Source organism: Montipora capricornis, chromosome 6, assembly GCF_036669925.1.
Source record: "Montipora capricornis isolate CH-2021 chromosome 6, ASM3666992v2, whole genome shotgun sequence".
NCBI lineage: Eukaryota > Metazoa > Cnidaria > Anthozoa > Scleractinia > Acroporidae > Montipora > Montipora capricornis.
The window spans coordinates 42,222,293-42,227,292 of NC_090888.1; the positions used below are offsets into that span (position 1 = coordinate 42,222,293).

The 5,000-nt window shown below is 38.8% G+C and overlaps 1 protein-coding gene and 1 long non-coding RNA gene across 3 annotated transcripts in view; one reads left to right on the forward strand and one right to left on the reverse strand.

The window, feature by feature from the left end:
- The window catches only part of LOC138052168 (uncharacterized), an 18,678-nt gene extending 13,984 nt beyond the window's left edge, over positions 1–4,694 (reverse strand). The window contains exon 1 of the mRNA XM_068898544.1: positions 4,245–4,694. The gene's annotated coding sequence lies outside the window, so the exon portion shown is untranslated. The remainder of the gene's footprint in view (positions 1–4,244) is intronic.
- The window catches only part of LOC138052171 (uncharacterized), a 24,756-nt gene that overhangs the window by 633 nt on the left and 19,123 nt on the right, over positions 1–5,000 (forward strand). Inside the window, exons 1-3 of one of the 2 annotated variants that reach the window (XR_011133017.1) lie at positions 1–421; positions 1,850–1,948; positions 2,134–2,205. The exon at positions 1–421 is cut by the window's left edge and continues 633 nt beyond it. This is a non-coding gene — a long non-coding RNA (uncharacterized lncRNA). The remainder of the gene's footprint in view (positions 422–1,849; positions 1,949–2,133; positions 2,206–5,000) is intronic. The other variant, XR_011133016.1, reaches the window with a different exon arrangement.

Consider the following 5,000-nt stretch of genomic DNA (forward strand, 5'->3'; position numbering starts at 1 on the left):
GAGATAAAATACATGTGTATGAGCACATCTTCTAATGTACATGAAACGCTCAAACTGCTGAGATTCATAGGGATAGACCTTTTTTTCAACCAAAACAAAAGACGTCATGGAACTGAAAACTTGAAAAAAGATTTATTTCGAGGTCATCTTCAACCGCCTATAGATAAAAATTCAAAACACCTTGCGATTTTGCTTTTAACATTTTGATGACATCATTGTGAAAACCATATATTGTACAGTTTCGAAAAGGTATTATTTTTCTGTACCATCGTAGAAACCTGTAAAGCGTCTGTTTACTGAGTTGGATCGGAATCAATGCTGTTAACAACAGCTTTAAAAGTGAACGGCTTTCTTCTACAATCGCACTCAACCTGGGTTGGGTCACACAATGTGGAGTTTGGACTGGATACTGGAAACACAGGTAAGAGATAACAATGGTGGACTGAACATAACTCAGAGTTAACAGTAAAACAACAATAGCACCTACTGACCAAGATATTGTAACATAAAAAACACTGAAGTGCCCCTGTGATAATAAAAATCAATCCATTTTTTCTTCAGATTTTGAAAGTGTGTTTCCTTAACACCTGACTAGCAAAATTTTGAGCTTTGAATTTACACAAAAGCTGTTTACTTTGAGTGCAAGTTTTGCATTTCGCGGCCTGCCACTACTCACGTGAAAAAAAATGACTCAATGGACCTCAAATGGTTGGATCCAGGGCAAACTGACATCAGAGGCTCACTAGCTTAAAATCTCTGCATGTGAATGCAGCTTATTATAAAACATGAAATTAAAAGTCAGAAATTCCAAAACTCGTGTGCTGCATATTAATTCTGCAGACACCCATTGCACTCTTAAACTAGTGAGCCTTTGATGTCATTTTCTCCTCGAACCAGCTCTCTCAAGAACTTAAAGTTAGTAATGGTGGACCATTAAATAGGAAGATTCCAGTAAAAATAAAGAGGTGTCTTTTTGAAATCAAGGCTTAAAACTTTGGTCACTAAGTATTTAGTTTTAAAATCCAAACAAAAATAAGAATTGATTTTTTGGTCACACTGGCACTTAAAAAGGAAATCGGCTAAAAAATCTTCTACCCGTTGCCTCTAGTTATTGTTGAGTTGCCTTAAAGGGAACCTCCACTAAAACAAGAGTATAACTTTAAAATTCTGAACATAATTGCTTACCATCAAAATTTTTCAAGCTTTTTCTAATGGAAGCGTTTGTATTCGAAATAAACAAATTTAAAAAACGCTTGTTTTGGTTTTCAAATTTCCTGGGACCTGCCATTTTGGGGTGTTACAAAAAAGCTAAGACCCATGAAAACTAAGACCTAAGACTTAAGACCTCAGGGTCTTAACTTTTTGTAGTACGAAAACTACGACCTTCTTGTAAAGAGTGGAAATTACTGGAAAGAAACCCAGGAAAACCTACGGCTAGTCAAAGATTTGGGTGCTGGATGTTGTTTTCATAGACAATGCCATGACACACTTAGGGTGCGTTTGATTGACCCTATACACAGAGTGATTATGTAAAACAGTTTGTTTGGTGTTTTGAAGCAACAAGGATAATAAAGATATGTTTAAAATAGTATTTTAGCAGCTTTTTGACAATTTTAATTTGAATCTTCGTAAAAATGAAGGATTTCTAACGTGTATTCCATACGTTCCTATTCCGGAATACGGTCAATCGAACTCACCCTTAATGTTGTGTGACAGAAACAAAAGCAGTGACATTCGTCGATGCTTGCTTATTGGCACAGAAACTAAAAAAATAGGATCTTTCGAATAATGAAACATTTATTCTGTTAACCCTTTGGTTGAAACCACTAAAAATTATTTTGTCCTACAGGAAATTGAAACACGGAGAGAGCTCCTCTCCTCATAACATGAGTTTTGATGGGACTTCTCTGGTTTTCCCGATTTTCTGGACAGCATGGGTGAAAGAAAGGTAAGCGAATCCGTCTTCAGGGGTGGATCCATACCGGTTTCCACTGTTCTACAGAAGTCAGTCAGAAACATGGGAAAGGGGACTTTGGAGAGTTAAAATCTAAAAAATTCCCAGGGGAGCATGCCCCTGGACCCCCCTTGAAACTTTTTTTATTATTTTGGAAATCTGTCATTATTTTATCCTAGATCCACCCCTGGTCTTGTCCTTTTGTAAATAAGGACCATCACTTCTATCAGTCCTTGCTGGAGTGTTCACAAGTACGAGGATGTTTCTTTCTACTTTTTCGTAATTGTTATTTGTATATTTCTACATATTCATAAGCAAAGCAAAGGCAAAGCAACCATATTTAACGTCGATAACCCGTAACAGTAATTCAACTGACAAACCTGAGGTCGACGGTGCCCTCATTTTACTCCTCTCTCTCCATCAGTGCTCCGTTTTACGGGTATTTAAACCTACTTAGCTACACGGAAAGGAAAGAAGTCGAAACAAGGATGCGCGATCCAGGAATCAGGAATTCATGAATTTTCCACTCTATCATTGTGCACTGATTCGAAAGCTGGTTAATATCCTTCATGTTGTTTTGCTAAATGTTAGGTTCTTGTTCAGTACCGTTCAGTACAACAAATTTCCATCAGCTGTTAAAAGGGAATTTGAAATAGACAGTGAAGAACATTGGTGTTCCAAGAATGTGAATCTAATGAAAAAAAAGTTACTCCAGGGCAGGAATGTGATGTTCCGAAGGCACTCCGGGGTGGGGGAATTTGACAGTCTGTAGGTGCCCAGGGATGGGAAATTTGACACTTGCTTCCATGAAAATGTCAAATTCCCATCGGTCAGCCCCCCTCCCCCCCAAGGGCTTAACATTGATAGGTGCATTATTCAAAAGACCCTATCTTCAGTTTCTGTGCCAATAAGTAAGCATCAACGAATGTCACTGTTTTTGTTTCTGTCATACAACATTCAAGGGTGTCATGGCGTTGTGTATGAAAACAACACCCAGTGCCCACATCTCGACTAGCAGTAGGTTTTCCCAGGTTCCTTTCCAGTAATTTCCACTGTTTGCAAGGGGTCTTATATAGGTTTCGTACTAGGAAAATTAAGACCCCTACCAAAGCTAAGACCCGGTCTTAGTTTTCGTAGTACGAAAAAGTAAGACCATGGGGTCTTAGGTCTTAGTTTTCGAGGGTCTTTGTTTTCGTAACATCCGTCATACGTATAAAAATTGCCCTACTGTTTCAAAACAAAAGTTCTTTGATTTGCGGCTTTCAGGTCAAATTCTGTGGTTTAACATTTCCGACCGCCGGGCGTTTAGTCTATTTCAGACCGTGCCCGGCAGGGTGATCACAAAAATTATGTTTTCACGTGTCAACAAGATAGCGATTTCGGTTTGCACTAGTCTGATTCACAGAGTCCAGATACTTCGTGTAACGCACTCTTTACCCTTTCCCGACGAGAAAGGTTTGCGCAAGGTTAGGTTTGCACGTGCAAGCTCGGGAAATTCGTCCATTACGAAACCAAAATAATTTTTAGAATCGCTTGGCATTTGCAAACTGGTATCAAGTACACTCAATAGGTTTCAATGAGGCTTTCAGTGGGAATTCGGCGAAAATTTCGGTCTGCCGGGCATTTAGTCTTTTCGGTATGCACAAGCTCGGAAAATTTGTCCACCACGAAACCAAAATAATTTTTAGAATCGCTTGGTATTTTCTAACTAACATCAAATACTCTCAATAGGTTTAAATGAGACTTTTGAAGGAAATCGTTGAGTGAATATTTTCTGACAGATGCTGTACGTGAGCCAAAATTTTCCATAACAGCGATTTTTTTGGTCACAAGCCATTCCTAAAGAAATAGAAACAAAAGAAAAACCACAAAAAACCCTGAGAGACAAGTCACACCACACACTTTTAAAGGTCTCAATTTTCACTACACAGACAAGTTATTCGAGAGATCTACTAGTTTGCGTCAAGCGGCAAACCTTCAACTTTTGTGATTTTGGGTCATTTTTAACCTGTAATTTACGTACAGATATCGACCAACTTCTCGAAAAAGCGAAAAAAGCTGGAATATGAGAATTGTCATGCTTTCATGACGAGCAGCAACCAGCCATTTGCGGTTTCTCATAAAGCCGATGCTATAAATATTCCTCTATTGACCTCTATTGACAAGAGACGGGAAGACATATTAACTAATCTAGCTCATATTCTTGTTAAGTGCCTTTTAGCATTTCAAAAAATATAAGAATCCGTATAAACGTGTTCCTTCTTGGGTAAAGAATCTAAAAACGACTTACAATTGCCATAAAACGAAAAGGTACGGACCACAAAAAGATGCCCAGCTGCTGTTTACCTCTTCTTCGAAAGCACCAGGCATGCGATTATGTTTCCGGTTTGATCAAGAAAGCATTGACAGCGGCTAATCGATTTCCCTCGATCTCTCGAAAATTTCATTGCATTGTAGCATTGTAGGCTGAAAAGTTCCCCTCACGAATGCCTTGTTTGTCCCGTCTTATGGCAACACTATGTCGCAAAATGTTCGATTTTGTTGTTATCTCGATATCGGCTCGAGACAGGGATGACTGAGTAACCGCACATGAAGTGAAGAACAGTAGACTCCCGAACAGATCAACTTCACAGTTTCGTTTGTTATTTTACGAACGACGTCGGTTTGCTTATCAATAGCCAATCTGTTCTTGGGTGAAGGAATTCTTGTTTGAGTGTTCGAAGTGGTTTTTCGGTGAATTGTATGTCGTGCTTTATGAGAATTCTTCTGAGCGGTTCGACAACCGACGTCGTTTTTAAAATAAATTGTATGGTTGCTCGCGAATGTAACAATACCTAATCAGCAAGGCGTAATCGGAATAACAATGATTCTTTTGTCCTTCGCTATTTCAGTCCGGTTTTGAAAGTCTACCCTACATTGGAGAAACGGGAAGGTCGTCCGAAACAACAAAAAAGGAACAAATGAGAAATCTTAGGCTCCGCACAAAAGTGTGATCAAGGATGATGAAACATCGCTAAACATGCATGACCATATAATCATAGAATAG